Source organism: Eulemur rufifrons, chromosome 12 (assembly GCF_041146395.1).
Source record: "Eulemur rufifrons isolate Redbay chromosome 12, OSU_ERuf_1, whole genome shotgun sequence".
Lineage (NCBI taxonomy): Eukaryota > Metazoa > Chordata > Mammalia > Primates > Lemuridae > Eulemur > Eulemur rufifrons.
In genome coordinates, this window is record NC_090994.1 from 26,148,502 (window position 1) to 26,173,612 (window position 25,111).

At 39.0% G+C, this 25,111-nt stretch overlaps 1 protein-coding gene across 8 annotated transcripts in view; it reads left to right on the forward strand.

The window, feature by feature from the left end:
- Positions 1-25,111, forward strand: part of SLC20A2 (solute carrier family 20 member 2) — a 102,887-nt gene that overhangs the window by 6,984 nt on the left and 70,792 nt on the right. For 4 of the 8 annotated variants that reach the window (XM_069485020.1, XM_069485022.1, XM_069485018.1 and 1 more), the window contains one exon: positions 7,042-7,354. The exons of 2 other annotated variants lie outside the window; for them this stretch is intronic. The gene's annotated coding sequence lies outside the window, so the exon portion shown is untranslated. Of the gene's footprint in view, positions 1-601; positions 801-6,910; positions 7,355-25,111 lie in introns of those variants that run through there. 2 more of the 8 variants (XM_069485024.1, XM_069485023.1) reach the window with 2 other exon arrangements.

The window sequence follows — 25,111 nt, forward strand, 5'->3', positions numbered from 1 at the left end:
GGTTTTCCATATTTCCTTCCCTGTGGGCCTGTTTTATGTCATTCTTGTTGTCCCCCTTCTACCCACCTTTACGTTTTTCTCTTCTGCCCAGAATTTCTTGTTTGGTTTCCTGTGTGTTACCTGCCTTTTCCATGATTCAGCTTCGCATTTAAAACGTTTTCTAGTCTCTACCCTCTCTTGACTTGGGTGTGCCTCCTTCCTAGGCTTTTTCTGCTGTTCTCTCTCCTGACTCAGCTCCGTCTCCTGTCTTTTCCACGCTCACCTCTCGTCCACTCTCATACCGTCAGTGGCGGTCTGTTCTTTTCCACCGCTGCCATCCGCAGAGCTCACTGACCTGTCTGTCCTGTGGTTCACCTGCTTCTGATTTCTGCTCATCTCCAAGTTTATGTTGTTGTCTTCCTGTACTTTTTGGTCATGGTGATTTGCTCCTTGGGCTCTTTTTCTACTTATAGGTATTGCTAGATGGATTTGTTATCTGTCTTTGCATAGAACATGGTTGCTTGCTCTCTGTTTCTTCCGTAGCCAGGATGAATCAATTATTAATTCACTTTTCTTGTAACACTGAGCTTCTAAGAATTAGATTGTTGTTTTCTGCTTCTAAGAATTAGATTGGTATCCTAGAAGACTATTTAACATTACTTTAAAGAAAGTCAAGATTAGTCGAGTGATCAGGATTAGTTGTGTGATCCTCTCATTTTTATTCAGGAGTTTGTGGCGTTTATTACTCCCTTGTCTTGAAAGATTAAAGAACATCCAAAGCACATTTGGGGTGGAGGTCGGAGGAGAGCAGGAAGAGAAAGGTAAGGGCTAGAGAAGGTTTCATATTTCTAGAAATGGAAAGAAAATTGAAACCACAAGCTTGAACATTTTTAGGTAAAAGGTCTCTTGAAAGAATAAAAAGTATCAGTATTCTATTAACTGGTTTTAATATTGGGTCATTTGTATTTTTACATTCCTCTTTAAGTTCCAAGATCTTTAATGCTTAATACAACTTAATCTTATAAATATTCATTTTGAGAGACTTGATCTCTCAAGTATTAACCTGTGTCATTTTGTAATTATAATATTCTCAAAATGCCATTAACAATTAGTTTCTTGTGTGGGAAAGCATATAAATTGTGTGATCTTGCCCCTGTGGACTCTGTGGTTGTATTGTAATGAGAAGATAGCTTTTGGTAAGACCTTATCTTATTCTGTTGACTCACACTGTCTCATATCTTTCCTTTATTCTTGTATATTCAATGATTGTGGTACTGCCCTGTACTTTAATTTTTTCACAATGTGTATGAACTACTAGAAGTACACTGATGTGAGTGTAGTTCTTAAACTTAGAAGCGAAAACCCTGTATATCACATACTGTGGTGTTTAAGATATTAAGAATAGCCCTACAAAGAGGGGCTGATCATACTGAATACTCCTGCTGCCTGAGCTTTCCTTACCTGTGGTGGTGGCTGTTGAATACCTTGGAGCTAAAAGACCAGCCACTAGTCCAGTAGTGGTCCTGTAACATTCACCACCCAGGAGCAGCTAGTGAGAAGTGGACTCAAAGCCATAGTTAGGCTCCTAACAAGGAGTTCAGATGTGTTTAGTCGCTGGTCTGTTTTCTGAAACTGTAGAGATGAACAAGGTATGGTCCATTCTTTTTGGAAATTTACAATTAATTGAGTTGGAAATATTAACAAGTGAATGATTGCAGTACGGTGTGGCAGTGCTAAAAGATACATATGTAGCAGCTATTATAGGAATAGACCAATAGGGAGAGTCAGAAAGTATAGGTCAAAACCTAAAAAAGTCAGGCATGTATGTGTATATTTGGTGTATGTATATAAACTCTATGAGGTAATAATCTCTGCTCTATCCTTATTACCTGTGTGAATTGGTCAGGTTACTTAAAACACTCAGCCTCAGTTTCTTCATCTGTGAAATGGTGATAATATCTAGTAGTATTGATACATGGATGAAATGAGATAATCTGTATAAGATGCCAGTATGGTCCCTATTCGATTATTATTTAGAATTTGGAGAACTAAACATCTGGTAGAGAATATAGTATTCTATAAAAAAGAAAATTCCTTTTGGGGAGTTACACTGTTATTACAGAAATAATATGACTGATTGCTCAAAGTGCTTGGAATTCCCATTTTAAATTTGCTTTTATGGTTTTTTAAAAAAACAACCGTACTACCTTATAGTCAGTCCCTGTTCTTTTTTTTTCTTTTTTTTTTTTTTTTTATGAAACTTAGTTTATTTAGCTTGATCTGTTTACCAGATGTCTTTCCCAGTGACTTTTGTCTGTTCTCATGAATCAAATCCATTCTTAAAGAACTTAAAATTTGCAACAGTTGAGCATATTTGACAGAAATGTGCCACAGGCTTCTAAAGTCTGTTTGGCAAAAAGAATGTCAGCATTGGAATAGGTCTTCATAATGACTGCTTGCAGGAAAGTTGGAGTAAAATTTATTGGTTACAGAAGTTTTAGAGTTTGTTGCAAAATCAAACCAGTCTTTGTATAATTGTAATCCCAAAACTGGTTTTTATATACCAACCTGAGTATATTTCTTGGATTGTATTATGTTTTGCTGACTTGAAAAAAATCAACTTTTTGTTTTTTAAAAGGTGTTGTGTAAATTAACTTCCTTTAACAGAACTAGACTGAACAAACTACATTTCTAATATGGAAGAAATTGGCACAGTGATTCGATATTATTTTGTTTATGGTGGATTATCTCCCTAAATTATCAAGTCTTTAGGGTATGGGTCTATGGCCTAGACCAGATGATAAATCAGGCCGGATAAATGTTTCATTTGAGAAAATTCATGCTTCTGGCCTTGTGAAAATTCACTAATTCATTGCATGATTTCTCTTGTCTATTGTATTGTGATATTGTGTATTATAAGGATGATATTGATATAGAACTACCAGCCCAGGATTTTGATAAAGGTCAAAATATGTCTTATCTAAAGCCTTTTTTCTTAAAGAAGTTATTATTTATAATCAAGAGGTTTCAATAAATTCGGTGTGTGTCTTAGAACTGGTGTTTCTGTTCATAGATGGGGAAACTGTTCCCGTAGAGAGGGAAACGTGAGGCGTTCATATTCCTAAACTGATCTAAGCTGGTGGTTAGAAAAGTGGCTTTCGTTTGTGTCCCTGGAATTCGCAGTCGTCCTTTGGGCATGTTAACAGTATTAGCATGTTTAACAGCCACGTGAATGTTTTGTTAGCAGAAATGTTTGGGAAATTGCTATAGATGTTGAATGAGCTGAGGTGCTGGTTGTGTCTTTCACTGCTACCCGTTATGCTCTTGCAGAAACTAAGATTTTTCTGGTAGCATTTTTTTCTTGAATTGTTACTTGTTAATACTGTTTACAATAACAGTTACTGTTACGGAGCCTTGATGGGGCCAGGCTCTTGACATACATTTTTCTCTTTGCTATTACTTACATATTTTCTAATAACATTTGATGTTATTAGATACATTTTATATAGTCATATATAGTGTACAATATGTGTAAATATTGGTAAGTAAGTAAATGAGGAAATGTTAAGGGAGCTCTCCAGATCCATGGGTTGGTTGTAGTACAGTTTAAAAATGAGGAAATTGAGGGAGGTTATGAAGCTGCCTAAGGTCATGCAGATGAAGTGATGAAGCCAGGATTTTAATCTAAGTCCAATTAAATCCCATGCTTTCTACCACTTTTCTGTACTGCCTTTTAAAGTATTTCCCATTTAAAAAGTAAAATTTGGGCCGGGCGTGGTGGCTCACGCCTGTAATCCTAGCACTCTGGGAGGCCGAGGTGGGCGGATCGTTTGAGCTCAGGAGTTCGAGACCAGCCTGAGCAAGAGCGAGACCCCATCTCTACTAAAAATAGAAAGAAATTATATGGACAGCTAAAAATATATATAGAAAAAATTAGCCGGGCATGGTGGTGCATGCCTGTAGTCCCAGCTACTCGGGAGGCTGAGACAGGAGGATCGCTTGAGCTCAGGAGTTTGAGGTTGCTGTGAGCTCGGCTGACGCCACGGCACTCACTCTAGCCTGGGCAACAGAGTGAGACTCTGTCTCAAAAAAAAAAAAAAAAAAAAAAAGTAAAATTTGGCTGTTTTATAAATGCATGTTACTTTGAGCTAAGGAGTACTTTATCCTCTGCTGTATGCCAATTTTTTTCCAAAATAAAATGACTTTGTTCCTGATAATAGAAGTAATAAGTAATACTGTTAAGTGTAATCAATGCTTAGTGGAAAAACAAAATCAGATAATTCAGAAAGGTATAAAGAAGACAGTGGTGAAAATCACTAGTAATTCTACCGTGCAGATGTTGATATTTTGGTATATAGTCTTCCTGAATTTTTGGTGTATAAACACATGTACATATATTTTAAAAACACAAATAGGTTCATAACATGCATGCTGTTTATAACTCTTCCATCATTTATTGTATCTTGGCCTTTATTCTGTGTCATAATATGTTTTATATCTTCATTTAAATTTTTTTCCTTTTTTTAAAATATAAACTTTTTCTTTTAGAAAAATTTTAGATTTGCAGAAAAGTTACAAAGATAATATAGAGAATTTCCATATACTCTACATCCAGTTTCCCCTATGGTTAACGTTTTACATCAGTGCCATGCATCTGCTAGATTAATGAACCAATACTGGTGCCTTATTATTAACTAAAGTCCATGCATTATTCGGATTTCTCTAGTTTCGCCTCATGTTTTGTCTGTTCCATGGCCCCATCCAGGCCACCGTATTACACCTGGGCATCGTGTCCCCTTAGGCTCTCCGGCCTGTGGCAGGTTTCCCTTTTTTTGTGACCCTAAAGCAGTTTGGGGGGCACCAGTCAAGTGTTCTAGAGTGTTCCGCAGCTGGGATTTGTCTGCTGCTTTTCTCATGGTTAAACTGGAGTTAGGAGTTTGGGGTGGGAGACCACAGACACATGCCATTTTCATCAGCGTTTCAGCAGTATCTGTGATCAGTGTGACGCACCACTGTTGACATTGACCTTGACCACCTGCTGGGCTGGCGCTTGTCAGGTTTCTCCACTGTTCTGTTACTCTTTTCACCTCTTTCCATGCTGTTCTCCTGGGACGAAGGCGGCCCCCCCCAAAGGGTGGGAGTTAGGCTCTACCTCCTTCAGGGCAGAGTCTCTACGGAAATTATCGGAATCCTGGTATACAGGAGAGAAACCTGTCCTCCATGTATTTATTCAATCATTTATATCAGTATAGACTAATGGATACTTATACTTTTATATCCAATACTACTTGATTTATTGCTCAGATTGTACTAACTTTGGCCACTGGGACCTCTTTAAATTGGTTCCTGTGACCCTTGCCATATCCCTACCATTGTGGGTTTATATCTTCATTTTTTAAGTAGCTGCATGGTATTCCATTGTAAGAATGTACTGATAGATTTAACCAGTCCCTTACTGATGGTGATTTAGGTATCAGGTCTTTTCACTGTTAGAAACAATACCATAATAAGCAATCTTCAGAAGATACTTAAGAAAATATTTCTTGATAATGTGTTAAGGGAAGTGCTGTATTTAAAGGTCTTCCCATTTTACAGTTTACATGACACGTGACTCTTGATGATACTGTAAGCAGATGTCTGAGGTAGTGAGCACTATACCTGTGAAACACAGCGATGTATTTAACTGTAGTTGCCTCCCTTCCTTTCTCTTTTTCCCTGTAATTAGGGTTGATGTGGCTGTGGCGCCAGTGGTCCTAAGGAGCTGCTTGGAGATCACACATTATCTTAAGATACCTGTGCCATCTCTGTATAGACTCAGTTCCTATAGACAGTTAACAAGATAAATTTAAACTCAGGTCAGAAAACAAAAAAACAACAGCATTCTCAGTGTAAAACCTCTAGACCTGAAAGTGACCTTAGAAATCATCATGTTCTAGCCCTACATTTTAGGAATAGGAAACTGTTTTTATAGCGATTTTATCATTAGTGATTTGCCTGGGATTCTGTAGTAGCAGAAGCATTCAAACATCTGCATTTTTGCACAAGTCTCAGAATTTTTTGTTGCATGGGTGTATTTTATTGTATATTCCATGCAAGAATATACACAATTTTTTATGTTGGAAAATTTCAAGCACATACCAAAGAGGACAAAATAGTATAATTAATTCCCATGTCCCCATCAACCACAGCTTTATCTATCAAATTGTGACCAATCTTGTTTAAAACTCCTACCCACTCCCCACCACTATATTATTTTGAAGCAAATCCTAGATATTAAATCACTTCATCTATAAATATTTCAATATATTCAAAAGGAAAAAACTTTTTTGAAAGCATAACCATAATGCCATTTTCACACCTTTTTTTTTTTTTTTTTTTTTTTAGACAGAGTCTCACTCTGTTGCCCCTGCTAGAGTGAGTGCCGTGGCGTCAGCCTAGCTCACAGCAACCTCAAACTCCTGGGCTTAAGCGATCCCACTGCCTCAGCCTCCCGAGTGGCTGGGACTACAGACATGTGCCACCATGCCCGGCTAATTTTTTGTATATATATATTTTAGTTGTCCATATAATTTCTTTCTATTTTTAGTAGAGACGGGGTCTCACTCTTGCTCAGGCTGGTCTCGAACTCCTGACCTTGAGCGATCCACCCGCCTCGGCCTCCCAGAGTGCTAGGATTACAGGTGTGAGCCACCGCGCCCGGCCGATTTTCACACCTTAAAAACATTTCTATTCAAGGATATTTAGTTATAAAAACTTTCAAAATTTGTATTCACCATGGATTAAAATATGGTTCCTTGGTATAATCCCCTGGGATTAGAGAGAGATTTCTGTCCACCAGACAGAATGACCTAGGTTATGGCTTTTATGGAAATTTTTTTTCTGAGTGTCTGGTTGGAAGAAATAGATTAATCTTTTATGTGAGTTCTTCAGAGGCAGATTCATAAAGAATGTGTGACCGATGTTTCTTAACTGTATGTGTTTGCTTTGTCCACCCTAATTAATACTTATTTTGTCTGTGTGTGAGGAAGAAATGCCAAGGATATGACAAGAATTATTTTTCAGATTTCACCCCATTAACTGAAGCCATGGATGGGAATTTAGTGCTGTAACCATTCCACTCAGATCTTCTGTGGAGAGATTTTGTGAATGTCAAGTAAGATTCCTGCGTGTTATTTCCTGAATTGGGAGTTTACAAAGCTGCTAAGAAAACCACCATGTTGATGTCATCACTGAATTTGCTTTTAAGAAGATGACTTAAGAGGAAAGAATACCTTTGATGTCAGAGACGGTCCTACAGGCAGAATGGGCAGCACTTGCTCAGGTTTCTCCAAGCAGCACGTTAAGTGGATGACTTTCCAGACTGCAACTTAAAAGGGTGATTAATTCTCCCAGTGTTTTGAATGTTGTCTTTTCCTGAGGTTTCAAATGATCATTAACATTGAGATGCTATTTCTCTCTACACCACAGCCCTGTCTCAGAGGCTTTACACCCAGAACAACAAGCTTCCTTTTAAATTCCCATTTATTCCCATCAGCTTTATCCTAGAACTGCCTGTTTGTTGACATCCTGTGAAATATGCAGTGATCTAAATTGGAATTGGGGTGATAAAGGACAGAAATTTTCCACTGGCTTTTTTTTAGGCAGGATGAAACCAGTCTTAACTGCATGATTTTATTTAATACTGTTTTGTTGCAGATAAATATTCATCTTGCCAGCCAATATTGTTTGTTATATTCAGACTCATGTTTTACTCTAACCTAAGGTTAGACTTTTCTGCCTTGCATTTGGCAGCATTGCTGACTTTCCTTTGCCTATTCCCTTTTCTTTCATGAATAGACTTTGTTATAGTCATTTGACTTTATTTTCCTCCCATTTTGAGTGTCCTTTTTGTATTAATTATTTCTGAATTCTGGCTCACTTTTATCTACTTAATTCCATTCAGTGAACACCTTTTGAGGAAAAATCAATATTAATTTTCTTCGTGTTTCTGAGCAAAAGTTGAAAGATTAATAAAAATAACCACATTTTCAAGTGCATCTCTGGTCAAGCGTATTCAGTTATTCTAGGCTAATGTGTATTATGGATGTTAGGTGCTTGGAAGACGTAGTGTTCAGTATAGTATGCTGTGAATGTGGGCATATTTAGGATTTAGCTTTGTAGCACTTCAGCTACTCTACCTATCTTAAGCTACTTTTTAACCCCCTTTTTGATACAACAATGCCTTTTTCTTAAAATCCTCTTTGTTTTGAAGTTGTCTGACTTTTCTTAACTTTGACACCTTTGCTACTTGCCAGCTGTGTGGCCTTGCTTGAGTTTCGCGTCTTCTCTGTCCGTCAGTTCCCTGGTCTGGGCGGTGAGGTGCCCAGGAGCAGCCACCGCACCGAATCGCTGAGTTAAATGAGAGGAGCTGTAGCACTGGGCGCAAGGTAACTGCTCTGCAGCTGTTGCGCCAGCCGCCTTTCCCCCGTACCGCGACTTAGATTAGGAAAAACGCTTTATGTATCTTTTTTAAGTAGGTGACCCCCTTCACATTTTCTCCAAACTTAAAAAAAAAAAATTGTTTTAAAATGATTATAGATTTGCAGGAAGTTGTGAGAGAGTACAGAAAGGTCTCATGAACCCTTCGCTCGGTTTCCCCCAAAGGTAACGATAGTACAAGATCCAAACCAGAAAATTCCATGGGTACAGTCCACAGAGTTTGTTCAGACTTCACTGGTTCCACATGCACTCGGCGCGTGCGTGTGTGATAGTCCGGGGTGTGTGTGTGTGTGTGTGTGTGTGTGTGAGATAGTCCGGTGTGTGTGTGTGTGTGTGATAGTCCGGTGTGTGTGTGTGTGTGTGTGTGTGATAGTCCGGGGTGTGTGTGTGTGTGTGTGTGTGTGATAGTCCGGGGTGTGTGTGTGTGATAGTCCGGGGTGTGTGTGTGTGTGTGTGTGTGATAGTCCGGTGTGTGTGTGTGTGTGTGTGTGATAGTCCGGGGTGTGTGTGTGTGTGTGTGTGTGAGATAGTCCGGTGTGTGTGTGTGTGTGTGTGTGTGATAGTCGTGTGTGTGTGTGTGTGTGTGTGATAGTCCGGGGTGTGTGTGTGTGTGTGTGTGATAGTCTGGTGTGTGTGTGTGTGTGTGTGTGTGTGATAGTCTGGTGTGTGTGTGGGTGTGTGTGTGATAGTCCGGGGTGTGTGTGTGTGATAGTCCGGGGTGTGTGTGTGTGTGTGTGTGTGATAGTCCGGTGTGTGTGTGTGTGTGTGTGTGTGTGATAGTCCGGGGTGTGTGTGTGTGTGTGTGTGTGTGTGAGATAGTCCGGTGTGTGTGTGTGTGTGTGTGTGTGTGATAGTCTGGTGTGTGTGTGTGTGTGTGTGTGATAGTCCGGGGTGTATGTGTGTGTGTGTGTGTGTGATAGTCTGGTGTGTGTGTGTGTGTGTGTGATAGTCTGGTGTGTGTGTGGGTGTGTGTGTGATAGTCTGGTGCGTGTGTGTGTGTGTGTGTGTGTGTGTGATAGTCCGGGGGGTGTGTGTGTGTGTGTGTGTGATAGTCTGGTGTGTGTGTGGGTGTGTGTGTGATAGTCCGGGGTGTGTGTGTGTGTGTGTGTGTGATAGTCCGGCGCAGGGCATCACGTGCAGATTTGTGTAACCACCGCCACAGTCAAGGTAGAGAACTGACCCGTCACCCCGAGGACCCCCCCTTGCTGCGTCGTCATAGCCATCCCAGCCTCTAGTAGCCACTAATCTGCTCTCCACGTCTTACAGTTTTTTTATTTTTGAGAATATTATGTGAATGGAATGGTGCGGTATGTGAGCCTTTGAGATTGGTTTTGTTTCACTCAGCAAATGCCTTTTGGAGCCATTCAAGTTGTGGGTATCAGTGGTTTATTCCTTTTTATTGCTGGGTAGTATTTCATGGTATGGATGCACCACAGTTTAACCATTTGTCCATGGAAGGGCATTTGGGTGGTTTCTAGTTTTTGCTATTACAAATAAAGTTGCCGTGAACATTTGTGTACAGGTTTGTGTGTGGACTTAAGTTTCCATTTCTCCGGCATAAACGTGCACAAGTGTGATCGCTGGGTCAAAAGGTTCTTAAATGGACCATTGTAGGCTTTTTTGAAAATACACATTAATGCAGTCACCACTTGTAGATATATAAAGGCAATTATTTCTTAATGCCAGCCATTATAAACAACATATGTTGCCCTTTGTTTTAAAATATCTTTATGTATAATTGGCAACATGAGTCCAAAGTATAGAATCCTGTCTTATGTGTACTGTAATATAACATGTGTAGTCAATAAATATTATTTCATTTTGTTGGTGAATCCTCTTTCATATTTTATTGACGTTTTTCTTGTGGGGCATATTACTGTTCTCAGATACTAAATTCGGGGGAAATATTTCAAATAATGCTTTTCTTTTTATCAATTCTTTGCAATGTGGCAGAGATTCCAACAATCACTGGGGAAGCATTTTTTTTAAAAAAAAATACCAAGGCCTGGCACCATTTCCTGAGATTCTGATTGAATTGGCCTAGGCATAGGTACTTGTTTAAAAGATATCTAGGTGATAGCTTTTTGGGGGCGGTTACAAAATAGTTCCAGCAAGCCCTTTGTGTGTGTGTGTGTGTGTGTGTGTGTGCGCGTGTGCACACTCCTAGGTGGGCATGAAAAATATTTTAAATAATTATAAAGATTAGCACAAAGAATCAGGAAGTTCACTGATTGACTAATGTCTAACAACATTTCAGCTAATCGGCAGAGCAGTGTTGGCTTTTGTTCTGTAACATATTTGGGGTCCTAAGATGTTTTGTAAAATCATTGTTTCCCAGGCTAATAATAAATAATCATTAGGTGAGGCTACAAATATTCTTTTGACATGTGAGGGGCTCCTAACTAAGATAGCCATAAATTTAAGTAACTTTAGATCGTGCATCAAAAGTCAACATAAGGGCAATATAAATTATGGATGATGGACAGATGTTGGCTGGTCAGTAGGTTTTGGCTTTCCCAAATGTATCTACCCTTAAAATAACTGATAAAGTAAATGCCCTTTGTAAGAAATTGGAGCAAGAGGAGGAGAAGGGTGAAATGTATTCATAAAAAGCAGTGGTTGTTAACTCCAACTGCACATTTGAATCTCTGTCCTAGATAGCTTTTAACCAAGTACCTAGGCCTGGGCCAGTTCAGTAGGAATCTCAGGAAGTGGCACCCAGGCCTTGGTATTTTTTTAAAAATGCTTTCAAGGGTAATTCTTTTGTTCAGCCAAGATTGAAAACCACTGAATTAACAGGAATAAATAGCTTCTGTGCTCGTATTTTGTCACCCTCCAATTTGATAGTTTTGTGCTGCATGCATTTGCCGCTTATGTATTTGGACTCATGTTGGTTCCACATAGCTCCTATTTATGGCTCTGTTGAGATGAGTATTTTCCTGAGGGGGGAAAATTACATGTGAGTGATGAACATATTTAAATTATGAAACACAGCTTTAATCTGTACAATGGAAGAGTGTCTGTGTAGTGGAATCAAATACCCAGAACAGAAATTCAGAATCCTTGAAAAGTCAAAAAGGAAATTGGACTTCATTTAGGGCATACTATGGGTGAGAAACTTTTTGGGAAATTAAGCATTTGTGAAAGCTACATGGAGTATGGGAGTGAGAGATCTGAGAATGGATAGATCCTGTTGTCAGCTGCAGTGAGTTTTTCTTTTCTTCTAACTTAATTTTTTATGTTGTACAAAAAATATTTACTTGTAACAAATGAAAGTATGCAAGAATGAACAAAAAACAAGAATTCATCCCCCACTCATGTTTGGCGCCTGAAGTGAATTCTCCCACACCATTTCTAGACTCGTAAAAGTATGTATAATGACATGAGATTTGTGAGTTTTTTGTGTTTTAAATAGGGTCATACTCTACCCATTATTCTGAAGCCTGCTTTTCCTCTTTAATACATCACGGATATTCCTCCATGTCAGTAGATACAGATTTAACTCTTGTTCTGAAATTATGAATAAAATTTAAAGGCCGGGATGAATCAAATATGAATAGTCATTTGATATGGTTTTATGTAACATGATTTATTCCACCATTTCCCTGTGAATGGACATTTCAGGATGTTTCCTTTTTTTAAAAAAGTTTTGCAGCTACAAATACAATGTATCTTTGTATGTAGAACCTTAGGTACTTGTGCTTTTGTGTCTGAAGTATTTTTATAATCCATAGTTTGGTTTTGGTCAGATTTCTCAGTCTCTGGGTATCTTTTCTATTGGTGAGAATTAATGAGTTAACATCAACTGATTTATAGTTAATTAATTTAGAAGCAATTATTTTAAAAATATTTGGATACTAATGAATCCTAGGGAGCAGAACGTTTTTCACAGGCCCTAGAATCCTTAGGGTAGGACCCCTGAATAGGAGGACCATATGATACTATGACAAAATCATGTGCAAATGTATATTTTATGGCTTTCATCAGATTTTCAAAGGAGATATTGCCCCAGAAAAGGTAAAAATTGAGAACATATACATCAGAAACTATTACTAAGTCTAGAGAACTTATAAAGTACTTGGAGTTCCCATCAATAGCACATTTGTGATCAGTGTCCTCTTTCTGTAAAGACCTGGGTTGAAATAAATGTATCTAATTTCCAGATGACAGAAAACTAGGAGAGATGACTAATACTATAGATAGCAAACTCTAGATTCAAAATAATCTGAACAGGTTGTAATAATGTTCTAAAATCAGCAAGATGAGATATCCTAAGGATAAGTCATCTGCAGGAGTTGAGAAATGCTTGGGGGTGGTGGACAATCTCAAACGCAAGAGATGAAAAATAGCTCGGGTGTATTTGGGCCCAGGCGTCTGTGAGCCATCCCTGTGATGTGGCTGCTAAAAGCGGGAGCCGTCTCAGTTCCATCTGTGCATGCCTAGATTACACGCCGCTGGGTCCCTGTTTTGTGGGCTACTTAAATCACCTTTGATGAACTGTGCTTAAGTCTCCGAACCACTTTTTAGGTGGGAAATTGGCAAAGGAGGGAGACAAAAATAGTGATGGATTGAGAAATGAAGTCACATGAGGAACTGCTGCTAAAAGAGTTTGGTTGTTGGATCTAAAGGACAGGATGTGGTCCACAATATGATCGTATAATCTACAATGGGAGCAGCCCTTGTGGGTCAGGGAATAGGAAGCAGAGGGTGATGTGCAGGACTTACTGCGCTGTGGGCACGTAAGTTAAAGGTTTGAATGTGTGAACGAATGAATGAGCAGAAATTACAAGGCAAAGGATTTTGTCTTGGCCTAAGACACAACCTTGTGGTGGTGAGAACTCTCCGGCAACGTGACGGCTGCCTTGGAAGGCAGAGTCCCCATTGGTGGAGCCCTTCAAGCCCAGCGATGGGGGACTGGGTTGCAGCTGTAGACAGAATTCCTGCTCGGAGTGAAAGGTTGTCCAACAGGACTTCAGAACTCTCAATTGAAATTTTATATTTCTTTTCCTAGGTACCTTAATTCTAAACCAGGAGAAAGTTCTAGGATAATATTGTAGTTTCTTTAAAAGTACATTTCTAAAAGGAATGCGTTCGGCTGAAAGGCCACGTGCTTGTCAGCACAGGTGTTTCAGAGGTGCTGAAAAATTGAAATGTAGCAGGTTTGCAGCTGCAGCTGCAGTGCGGAAGTTACTCTGCTGTTCAACCTGAAGTGAGTAGCACAGACTTGTGTATAGTGTGGTTTTAAGGTTTCATTTTTATTAATTTAGAGAGGAAAAAAAAGTCTTCTCAAGCTACAAAAATGAGTAAAAAAGGAAATTTCACCACTTTCTGTCCTCATTTTCGTTTCGGGAAACACGGGTACACTATCTCCATGAGACCGGTTGTTCCAGATTCTGACTCGGGCGATGGTAGCACCGGATGGAGCTTGTATTGCGCTTCGTCGTTGACGGAGCTTCGCACGGGGTTTGCACACTGCCCTGTGTGAACGTGTCTCCAAGACTTGTTTCCGCTGGTTGAGACCAAGATATCCCTTATCCCTCAAATAATTGAGGCAATATAAAAATCCTTCAGGTTGTGGAAATGGATATATGTTGCAAACATTTTTTATACAAAACTTTTTTAAAACCCTGTATCTCACGTTAGTAGTCTTGGAACAGCTGGGGGCTGCTGCTGCTTTAGATCCCCGGTTCCACTCCTTTCGTAGTGCTCAGGGGTGTAGGTTAGAGCTTCAGGAGAGAGGCTTGTGGGTTCAAATGTGGCTCCGCAATTTGGTGGCTACGTGACCCTGATCTCCTCAGTCTGTTTTGTCACTTGGAAAGAAAACGCGAGCACTTAGCGCAGCGCCTGCACCAAGAGACCTTAATAAATAAACGTGCTGTTGCTGGGACTGCTCTCACTTTTCCTGATTTGACAGATACTGTCACCTGCAAGTCTTGTACTGTCTTGGACACAGCATGGCACAAACTGCATGTTTTATGTCTCCCACCCCACCTCTCTCATACTAAACCTGCTGCTGCCGTACCTTCCCGTCACCTGTTTGACGGGGACCGTTTGTCAGAGCTGGCCTGCGGAGAGGTTAATCCCACAGCTGTCTGGGATTAAATTCCTGCCCCACCACTTATCTCCATATGACCTTGGACAAGCTAATTAATATCTTGGAAGCTCTGTTTCTTCAACGATGAACTAGATATGACAGCAGTCTGCCCTGCAGAATTGGGAAAAATCCATGAGATCGATACACGTTAAGTGCTTAGTTTGGCACCTGGCACTGAAGTGCACAGTACGTGTTTATTACTCATGGCTTCAAGCTGGACATCGTCTTCCTTCCTCTTCCCAAGCCAGTGCCATTGACTCTACCTGAGTGTCGCCGGCCTCCCTCCTCCCTGCCTTCACGCAGGCTCCTGTGCCGCCGCCACCACTGAGAGCGTGGTCCCTGAGAGCTCGTGTGTTTTTGACACGTGCATTTTTCCCAGGGAAAGCGCTCCTAGCCTTTGTCATTGGCATTTACACAAGTCAGAAACTCACAAAAGGTTAATAATTACCAGCTTAGCCTCTTATCTCTTGCCGGTATTCAGCAGCCTGTAACCTGACATTCCTCCCCTCCTCTCTCTGTTTCTAATTTACTCTTCATGCTGTTACCCAGTTAACTTTTTTAAAAAGCGTTTTTACATGAGCATCCTGCTTATACAGTTGTGTTCACTCCCTGTTGCCTACAGCCGGTGTTCTCACCTGACCACTTAGCAGAATTACTTCATGGGAAGTTTTTAGAAAATACTGATGGCCAGGCCCCATCCCAGACCAATTCTCACTAACAAATACCAGGCATCAGTATTTTTACAGCTTTCCAGGAGATTTTAATGACTATCCAGAATTGAGAGTCTCACGGCCACAGGATAATGCACTAACACCTTGGCGTGGCACGTGCGAAGCCGGCAGCCTAGTTCCAATCGGCTTTTTCAGCCTAATCTCCCTCTTCTCCCATTCACATCCTGTCACTGGCACTCTGGACACAGGCCTTTTGCTGTTCCCAGAACACGTGGTGTTGCTTCCTACCTCTGAGCCTCTGCCTATACTGACGGCTCTTCCTAGCACACCGTTCACCCTTTCTCTGCCTCACCATTTCCACCGCGAAACCTTCCTCCCCAAGTCCGAAAGAGAATTGCATCCCTTACTTTGTACAAACTTCTGTTACAGGACTTATACTGTATTATAATTATTTATGTCGGATCCTGTTTATTTCATTTCTCTGGCTCTTGGCACCAGGTTAAGAAGCTCCCTGAGAGCCTGATGGATAAATAAGTAGGTATGAACCAACAGCAGCCAACTCTGGGGAATCAGGAAATCTGTGGGCTGCAGATGCAAGTAAATATGCTGTGCTAGACGTGGTTAGGAATGTGCTTAGCTTTTATCGTCTCCTTTTGTTTTTCATACTTTTGTAAGAAGGAAAGATCAAAATGTAGGAAGTTTATCATCTGAGACTAGGAATGTAAGACCAGCTTTTAAAAATGCCCCCAAACATTGAGTGTAATTCCATTAAACTGGAAGTCCTGTTGCATCTGTCTCCTGAGACTCTCTGGGGACTTCTGAATGAGATGACGAATCGGCCACTGCGATGATGGCGGCTTTTTTATTTTTTATTTTTTTTTGAGACAGAGTCTCACTCTGTTGCCCGGGTTAGAGTGCCATGGTGTCAGCCTAGCTCACAGCAACCTCAAACTCCTGGGCTCAAGCGATCCTCCTGCCTCAGCCTCCTGAGTAGCTGGGAGTACAGGCATGCGCCACCATGCCCGGCTAATTTTTTCTATATATATTTTTAGTTGTCCAGATAATTTCTTTCTGTTTTTAGTAGAGATGGGGTCTCGCTCTTGCTCAGGCTGGTCTCGAACTCCTGAGCTCAAGCGATCCTCCTGCCTCGGCCTCCCAGAGTGCTAGGATTACAGTCATGAGCCACCGCGCCGGCCGATGGCGGCTGTTTATTTTGCGCAGTGAATTATCCCAATTTAGTTACTGATATAAAGATACCCTTATATGGACAGTTCTCTGGACATTATATGTTTCTAAGTTTGATCTCACCCCTGGCCTTTGTGTTTTAGCTGCTGTCAAATCCTCTCGGCTATTTTTAATACTATTTTTTCCTTCATGTGTCTCAGAATTGTCCAACACATTCTGAAGAATTGTAACTTAAATGTGATTTATTCTTCCTGTTTTTCAGTGCCCAGGATTAGTTTAAGTTAAACGTGGTTTGAGGGCGATTGCTATAGTAAATGATCTCAGAGATATTCTTTTGGATACTATTTAAAATATGTGTTGCTTATTTGCCCTTTGTCGTAATTATTTTTCCTGAACACTGACTGCCACAAAACTCTTTTGAGAAGAAACGGTTTATTTAAAGCAGATTCAAAGAACAATGAATACTGTTCTGATGTGATTTGGGTATACAGAGTTCTGCTATGCTGTGTATGAACAACTAGAATACTCTAGCTGGTTATTACCTTAATAATGTTGAATAAGAAGGGCAAGATTTTTTTTTCAATATCAAAATGTTTGCTGGAATTTATAAATATAATACCCTTTTATGTTTCTATCCATTTTATTTAAAAAGACGGGTTTTTTTAGAAAAAGAAAACCCTTGAAATCTGGATCTGTCAAGAGCCTCTTTCAACATGGTTTATATAAAAGGTTCTCAGTTTGGGAAGTAAAAAGGATGATTTTCAGTCATTTTTTAAATTTCAATATATTCAATATAATACAGTGCAGTTTTATTACATGGATATATTGTGTAGCAGTGGGGTTTGGGCTTTTAGTGTACACATCACCCAAATAGTGTCCATTCGACCCAGTAGGTGATTTTTCGTCCCTCACTGCTCCCCTCCTACCCGCCCACCCTTTGAGTCTTCAGTGTCTGTTCTCCCAATCTGTACAACCCACAGTTTAGCCCTGCTTATAAGTGAGAACATGGGGTATTTCATTTTCTGTTCCTAAGTTACTTAACTTATGATAATGGCCTCCAGTTCCATCCAAATTGCTGCAAATGACATTATTTCATTCTTTTTTTATGACAGAGAGGTATTCTGTGGTACATATACACCACATTTTTTTATCCACTCATCAGTTGGTGGACACTTAGGTTGATTGCATATCTTTGCAATTGTGAATTGTACTGTGACAAACATACTCATGCAGGTATCTTTTTGATATAATGACTTCTTTTCTTTTGGGTAGATACCCGGTTGTGTGATTGCTGGATCGAATGATAGATCTACTGTTAGTTCTTTGAGAAATCTCTGTCCTAAGTTCTATAGAGGTTGTACATTCCCACCAACAGCGTATAAGTGGTCCCTTTTCACCAGATCTATGTCAACATCTATTGTTTTTTGACTTTTTAATAATGGCCATTCTGACTTGGGTATGGTGGTAACTCATTGTGGTTTTTTTTCCCTTGGTGGAGTCCTTTTTTTTTTTTTTATTTCAGCATATTATGGGGGTGCAAATGTTTAGGTTATGTATATTGCCCTTGCCCCCCCCCCCAAATCAGAGCTTCAGGCATGTCCATCCCCCAGACAGTACGCATCACACTCATTATGTATGTATATACACATCCCCTCCCCCATCCACATCTGCCCGAAACCCGATGAAAGTTACTCCTAAATGTGCTCTTAGGTGATGATCAGTGAAACCAATTTGATGGTGAGTACATGTGGTGCTTATTTTTCCATTCTTGGGATACTTCAGTTAGTAGAATGGGTTCTAGCTCTATCTAGGAACATACAAGAGGTGCTATATCACCATTGTTTCTTATAGCTGAGTAATACTCCATGGTATACATATACCACATTTTATTAATCCACTCATGTATTGATGGGCACTTGGGTTGTTTCCACATCTATGCAATTGTGAATTGTGCTGCTAAAACACATTGTTTATAAACATTCGAGTGCAAGTGTCTTTTTTATAGAATGTCTTTTGTTCTTTTGGGTAGATGCCCAATAATGGGATTGCTGGATCAAATGGTAGGTCTACTTGTATCTGTTTAAGGAATCTCCATATTGCTTTCCACAGAGGTTGCACTAGTTTGCAGTCCCACCAGCAGTGTATGAGTGTTGTTGTCTCTCCGCATCCACGCCAACATGTATTGTTTTGGGACTTTTTGATAAAGGCCATTCTCACTGGAGTTAAGTGATCTCTCATGGTGGTTTTGGTTTGCATTTCCCTGATTATTAGAGATGCTGAGCATTTTTTCATATGTTTGTTGGCCATTCTTCTGTCTCCTTTTGAAAATTTTCTGTTCATGTCCTTTGCCCACTTTTTGATAAGGGTTGTTTGGTTTCTTCTTGCTGATTTTCCTGAGTTCTAAATGGATTCGAGTTATCAGTCCTTTATCGAATGTATAGCATGCAAAAATTTTTTCCCATTCTGTATGTTTTCGGTTTGCTCTCGTGACAGTTTCTTTGGCTGTGCAGAAGCTTTTTAATTTAATCAGGTCCCATTTATTTATTTTTGTTGTTGCTGTGATTGGCCTTGGGGTCTTCTTCATAAATTCTTTGCCTAGGCCAATGTCTATAAGAGACTTTCCCACATTTTCTTCTAGAATTCTAATAGTTTCACACCTAAGGTTTAAGTCTGTTATCCACCATGATTTGATTTTTGTGAGAGGTGAAAGCTGGGGGTCCTGTTTCAGTCTTCTACATGTGGCTATCCAGTTTTCTCAGCACCATTTATTGAATAAGGATTCTTTTCCCCAGTGTATGTTTTCTGCTTTGTCAAAGATTAGATGGCTATATGAGGATGGTTTTATATCTGGATTCTTAGTTCTGTTCCACTGGTCTGTGTCCCTGTTCTTGTGCCAATACCAAGCTGATTTAATAACCACAACCTTGTAGTATAGTTTGAAGTCTGGTAAATTAATACCTCTCATTTTGTTCTTGTTGCCTAAAATTGATTTTGCTAAACAGGGTCTTCTCTAGTTCCATACAAAGCATAAAATTATTTTTTCTATGTCTGTGAAAAATGATGTTGGTATTTTAATAGGGCTTGCATTGAATCTGTAGATCACTTTGGGTAGTATAGACATTTTAACAATGTTGATTCTTCTGATCCATGAGCTGGTATGGTTTTCCACCTATTTACGTACTCTGCTATCTCTTTCCTCAGTGTTTCATAGTTCTCCCTGTAGAGGTCTTTTACCTCCTTAGTTAAATATATTCCTAGGTACTTTATTTTCTTTGTTGCTATTGTGAAGGGTATTGAGTCTTCGATTTGGTTCTCAGTTTGACTGTTATTGGCATATATGAATGCCTCTGATTTGTGTGTATTGATTTTGTATCCTGAGACTTTACTGAATTCATTTATCAGTTCCAGGAGTCTCTTGATTGAATCCTTGGGGTTTTCTAGATATAATATCATATCATCAGCAAAGACTGAGAGTTTGATCTCTTCTGTCCCCATTTGGACACCCTTGATTCTGCTCTCTTGCCTGATTGCTCTCGTAAGGAAAGCAAACCCTATTCATTGTGGTTTTAATTTGCATTTCTCTGATGATTAGTGATTTTGAACATTTTTTCATATTTTTTTGGCCATTGGACATCTTTTTTTGAAAACTGGTTGTTCATGTCATTTGTCCACTTTTTAGTGGGGTTATTTGTTTGTTTCTTGCTGAGCTGGTTGGAGTTCCTTGTAGAACTCACTGTGGATATTAGTCCTTTGTCAGATACATAGTTTGTGAATATTTTCTGTCCATTCTGTAGGTTTGCTGTTTACTCTGCTGATTGTTTCTTTAGCTGTGCAGGATATTTTTAGTTTAGTTAAGCCCCTTTTGTTTGTTTTTGTTGCATTTGCTTTTAGGGTTTTAATCATAAATTCTTTGCCTAGGCCAATGTCCAGAAGAATTTTTAGGTTTCCTTCTAGAATTTTATGGTTTCAGGTCTTATATTTAAGTGTTTAATCCATCTTGTGTTAATTTTTGTATATGGTGACAGATGGAGATCCAGTTTCATTCTTCTGCGTGTGGCTGTCAATTTTCCCAGCCCCATTTATTGAATAGGGCATACTTTTCCCCAGTAAATGTTTTTGTCTGCTTTGTCAAAGATCACTTGGTTATAGGTATATGGTTTTATTTCTAGGTTCTTTATTCTGTTCTGTTGATCTATGTGTCTATTTTTATGCCAGTATCATGCTGTTTGGGCTACTGTAGCCTTGTAGTATAATTTGAAGTCAGGTAATGTGATACCTCCAGATTTGTTCTTCTTGCTTAGGATTGCTTTGGCTATTCGGACTCTTTTTTAATTCATTTGAATTTCAGGATTGTTTTTTCTAATTCTGTGGAAAAGGGTGTTGGTATTTTGATAGGAATTATATTGAATCTTAGATTCTTTTGGGCACTATGGTCATTTTAACAATATTGACTCTTCCAGTCCATGAGCATGGGATGTTTTTCCATTTGTTTGTGTCATCTAGGATTTCTTTCATGAGTGTTTTGTAGTTTTCCTTTTAGAAATTTTTCACCTATTAATATCTGATATTTTTTTTTTTGGTAACTATTGTAAATGAGATTGAATTCTTGATTTGGGTCTCAGCTTGATCATTATTAATGTATATAAATGCTACTGATTTGTGTACATTGATTTTGTAATCTGAGACTTTAATGAATTCATTTATCAAATCTAGGAGTCTTTTGGAGGAGTCCTTAGGGTTTTCTAGGTATAAGATCATGTCATCCGCAAACAGAGACAGTTTGACTTCCTCTTTTCCAATTTGGATGCCATTTATTTCTTTCTCTTGCCTGATTGCTCTGGCCAGGACTTCCAGTACTATGTTGAATAGAAGTGGTGAAAGTGGGCATCCTTATCTTGTTCAAGTTCTTAGGGGAAATGCTTTCAACTTTTCCCCATTTAGTGTGATATTGACTATGGGTTTGCCATATATGACTTTTATTGTTTTGACGTATATTCCTTCTATGCCAAGTTTGTTAAAGGTTTTTATCATGAAGGGATGCTGGATTTTATCAAATGCTTTTTCTGCATCTATTATATGATCATATAGTTTTTGGTTTTAATTCTGTTTATGTGGTGAATCACATTTATTGACTTAATATATGTTGAACCATCCTTGCATCCCTGGGATGAAACCCACTTGATTATGGTGAGTTATCTTTTTGCTGTTTTATTGGATTCAGTTTTCTAGTATTTTGTTGAGGATTTTTGCATGTGTATTCATGAGGGATATTGGCCTACAGGGTGGTACTGGCTTCATAGAATGAGTTAGGGAGGATTCCCCCTTCCTGGATGTTATGGAACAGTTTTAGTAGGATAGGCACCAGTTCTTCTTTGTACATCAATTTTTAGTCATTGTTTAAGAGTTTTTTTTTTTTTAGAAAAAAAAAAAAAAAAGATCTGAACCAAAGGACTGGGTAATGCACCCTCTTCTGGCAATTGTAGAGACAAGAACATGATGTCAAAAAGAAAAAACCGACTCTAACAATGAAAGCATTAAGGTCTAAAATGGATAATTGTCTATTATTGCACAGTCTATAATCAACCACGGCTGCCCTGACCATGTTTGTCTACTCCTCTTTTGTGAACCAGTGCCTGTATAAAGAACTGGTCTCTGGTGTTTCTGAAAATGGCCTCCTGGATTATTATAATTATCAGTCTATTATAGTTCTTAGAGCTGAGTTGTTGAACCTTCTGGGTTTTTTCATTTTTGTTTATTTCCAAGACTAGTTTCTATTTCTTTTCTTTTTATATTTACTTATTTTTTAGAGACAGGGTCTTGTTCTGTCACTCAGGCTTGAGTATAATGGTGTGATCATAGTTCACTATAGTCTCAAACTCCTGGGCTCAAGGAATCCCTCAGCCTCCTGAGTAGCTGGGACTACAGGCATGTGTCACCACACCCAACTAATTTTTAAATTTTTTGTAGAGACAAGGTCTCATTATGTTGAATAGGCTGGTCTCAAACTCCTGGCCTTAAGCAATCCTCGCATCTTGGCCCCTCAAAGTGCTGGGATTACAGGCATGAGCTACTATGCCTAGCCTCTGGAGTACTTTATTAAATGAAATGCTTAATGCCTAAGGATACATACAATCGTGTACATTTATTAAGAGATCTAGGCTATGCCCCCTGTTAAAACCAGCCACCTGCTGGAGTAGCCAAGCGCAATTAGAATCTTTTACAAATATTTTATCTCTTTTAATTTAAGGTTGGTTTTGAACTGCTTACCTAAAAGTGGCCACTTCAAAGTTTATCTGGTTGGGAAGAGATCATATCCATTTATGGCAAAACTATTAAAAATTAGAAAACAGATTCTTGATTTCCCAGGTCTCTTGGCAAATTGCTATATCAAGTTGTTGCCTTCTACACACACTTGGGCATCTGCCCTTCACATGAGTCTTACAGATGCTCAGGGATTTGGTAGTGGAGTAGCAGGAGCCATGAGAATATATTTGAAATTATTTATAGTAAAACTGGCGGCTTTGGGCTATTAGTATGAGGGTCCTCTTAGTCTTACCCTGCAAGTTCCCTGTCCACCTGAAGTAAGACAGCAAGGGAACCTAAACACTCAGAACCCTAAAGTAGATTTTATAACTACCAGCTGTAGGTGGTTCAACCAGGAGTTCCCCTTCACTATTACTTTACATAGCTAATATAGTAATATATATATATATTTCCCTTTTTAAAACATCTGTGTTAAGTACTGTTCAGAGTTGGTAATAAAGTTTTACTTGTGATGGGTGAGGTTTACCTTTGTGATATCTGTGAGGAAGTGGTTTCTAAACAAATAAATATTATAAATAAGATTGCAGGAAAATATTACTTATTTTGACATAGCGGAACATTTTGAAGTACTTGTAGTGGTGGTATTTTTTTACCAGTGTAATCTGGTAACTATCTTTAGTACTTTCATCTTAAAAACAGAAAGAACTCAGTTTAATATTTTGTGCATAGATTCAAGTAATAAAACTGCATTTAAAAATACTTTCAGTTTACATATGTAATTACTTCTACCCGATTAGTCTTCGTTTAGTAAGATTTTCTTAACCTACCTTTTGAATTACTGTGGCTTTAAATCTGATGTTTGACTTTGTTCCAAAATCTCAGGTTATTTAAGGTTTCTGGTTTTAGATTAGCTTGAATAGTAATAAATTATAGAAGGTCCAATTGTGCTTAATAAGCCCATGCTTATATTTCCATTTAAAGTGTATTCATAGCATAAGGTATTAGTGCTCCTTTGGTTTTAAGCTGGTGGCCGTGCTGTGTCTGTCGCTTGTAGTTTCAAGCCTTGCAGTCTTCTACCAGCAAGTGCAGAATTATTGCCCCCAAGAGAGAGGAGGAAGCCTCCAGTTTCAGAATAGAGGGGCAGCCTCTGCTCTTTCTAACAAAGTGGAGGTTGATGCTGGAGTACGTGAAAACACGTCTGACCTTGTGCGCTAGTGCAGAGCTCTAGGGACTCCAGACAAAGGAGGAGGAAGGGAAAATTAAAAAAAAATTTCTTTAAACTGCTACATACCAGTACCTGGTATGGTACTGTTCTTGGTGATAGAGCTGTGTCTACATATCTATATTCATACACATCTGTCTGTATCTGTGTATCTGTTTGCTGTGTACGCGTAAACAAGGGAGTTTACTTACTTAACAAAATGTTTCCTTCAGGCTCTTTTCTATGTGCTGATCATGTCCGTACCACGCACTGGTCTATGTGCTTTACAAATACAAACTTATTTAATCTTCATAATAATCTGATGAGGTTATGTATAACTTTTTTCCCTCATTTTAAAGATGTTGAAACTGAGGCACAGAGGGAGTAAGTAATTGCCCAAGGACAACACAGCATGATGAGGCTGGAACTTGAGCCCAGGCAGTCTTGCTGTAGACTCCATACTCTCATTGGATACTTTATAGCCTAAATTTGGGGAGATTAAGTAATTTATCAGTAGTCAAAACAGCTATTAATTAATGGAGCTGCAATCCAAATCCAAGCTATCCCGAGACACATTATAACTTTCCTTTTTTCCATCTTTGCTTGTGTCGTTTCTTCTGTGTAATTTTCTTTTTACTCCTTTTGCTGTTGAAATCTGACCAGCATTCAAAAGGCTCCATTCACTTGTCACTCCCTTCAAGACGCCTTTCTTCATCAACACAACTGGAAGCCGCTTCCTCTTTTCCTACATTCCTATTGGAATGAAGTTTTACCCTTTGCGATGCTTACTAATTATTCCCTTGTATGGTAAAAAGTGTATGTACGCTGTCCGGTCTCTTTCAGATTATCAGCCTCTCGAAGGCAGAATTGTCATTTATACCATTTTCTGCCGTGGTCATCAGCATGCTGTCATTCATACACATCTGACAGATGCTTGGGACTTTCGTAATGGCAGGAATCGACTATTCAGCAAATGTTTGTTAAATGATAATGACTGTTAGGAATGTACAGTTGTATGGAGTTTCCCAGGAATTCTAACATACTTTAAAAAGTCAACTGTTAAAGTAAATATTCACACCACAGCAGTAATAATGCTGCATTTGCTTTCTCAGTCCTGATAAAATTATAATAAAATTATGCTGAATTAGCTATTTATTATCAAAGTTTTTAAAAGAACTGTCTTGAAGAGTTTGCCACTACATGCATCTTTTTTTCTGAGCTTACAAAAAAATGAATGCT